This window comes from Octopus bimaculoides, chromosome 19, assembly GCF_001194135.2.
Source record: "Octopus bimaculoides isolate UCB-OBI-ISO-001 chromosome 19, ASM119413v2, whole genome shotgun sequence".
Classification (NCBI taxonomy): Eukaryota; Metazoa; Mollusca; class Cephalopoda; order Octopoda; family Octopodidae; genus Octopus; species Octopus bimaculoides.
Genome location: NC_068999.1, coordinates 15,711,827 through 15,713,339, shown reverse-complemented (window position 1 = coordinate 15,713,339; position 1,513 = coordinate 15,711,827). Strand labels below are relative to the sequence as shown.

The window sequence follows — 1,513 nt, the reverse complement described above, 5'->3', positions numbered from 1 at the left end:
TATATATGTGTATGTATTGGTCTAGATATATATACACGTGTGTTTCTGTGTGTGTGTAAATTCTTGCATTGTATCGCATTGTATTTAAAGTCCGATGATAAAACAAACGAAAAATCAAGAAAATAAATAGTATCACGCAGAAGAAGAGTGAGAAAGAGTTATTCAATTCTGTCTCTTTGTGCAGTCTTATAGTATGCTGCCGGTCCAACTACTTTGTTAATACCGTTCAAAATATAAAGAAGCCGAAGTAAGTTTTGAAAATAGGAAAGAAATTGTTGCTTCGATGTTTCTGTGAAATTGTAGTTCGATATGAATTGAAAGAGTTCGGAAAAAAATAGGATTTGTAACTGTATTGTAAATCATTATCTGTAGACTATAAAAGAAGATTTTCCTGGCATACAATGATGTATAATGCCTTCAGTAAAATCGAAAATAACAGACATTTCTTCATTCATATTGGTTTCTGAGATATAGTAACAGCTTTTTTGTCCATCAGTCAAGCTTGGTCTTGTTAGAATTTTTTTATTTACTTTTCTCTTTTTCTAAAGTTTATTTTTTTGATTCCAGCTTCTCTTTTACATTATATTGCATTATATAACGAATTTGTGCAATTATTTGCCGCCTCGCTTTATCAACGAAGGCAGAATTTAGAATCGGCAATAGAATATTTCGGAAAGGCATCTTTAAAATCAGAAAGTAAACCATAAAATAACAATCAATCACGTGATAAAGCACGTGAATTACCTTAGCATAAATTTTGTATCTATGTTGAATGATTAACATCCGATTGCTTTGAACACTCACTTACGACTAATTACTAAGAGGACAGAAAGAAAATCTATGAGAGTCTTTGCTGTAAAACTCGATCGAACGTATGTCTGGATTTAAGTTTCTGATATAAAGCTCCGATCATTATCGAACACAGTTCAGAAAAGGCATATAACATGTTTACTTGTAAGTTAATTGCACGATGCAATTATTTAATGTGAACCGATTACACTTTTCTGTTTATTGTTCAGTAAAGTTAAACGAATTTTCAGAACTTTTAGTGAGTTATGTATTTAATTGCTAAAGAATAAAATCTGCTCTGATACAAACTTTCGAACAAAACGAAGCTATAAACGAGTTATAATTGATATAGGTATTTAATCGTATATATCTGTTCAGTAGTAATAATGGGTTCGTCCGTGTATGAACTTTCTTCAGGTTAAAAATGTCCTTATTGCATTCTATTCCTTTTTCTTTTATTCGTTTACACGTTTCTGTCATTTGACCACGGCCATGCTGGAGCACTGCCTCAAAAGGTTTTTAGTCGAGGAAATCTACCCAGGGTTTATTCTTTTTAAGATTAGTACTTATTCTATCGGTTTTATTTACCGAACCGCTGAGTTACGGGGGCATAAATACACTTACATCAGCTGTCAAGCGATGGTGGGTGGCAAACATAGACACAAACATGAATATAAATACACACATGCACACAAATAAACACACACACACACACACACACACA

The 1,513-nt window shown here is 32.5% G+C and overlaps 1 protein-coding gene across 1 annotated transcript in view; it reads left to right on the top strand.

The window, feature by feature from the left end:
- Positions 1-1,513, top strand: part of LOC106879478 (neuroligin-4, X-linked) — a 625,710-nt gene that overhangs the window by 485,626 nt on the left and 138,571 nt on the right. The window lies entirely within an intron of this gene.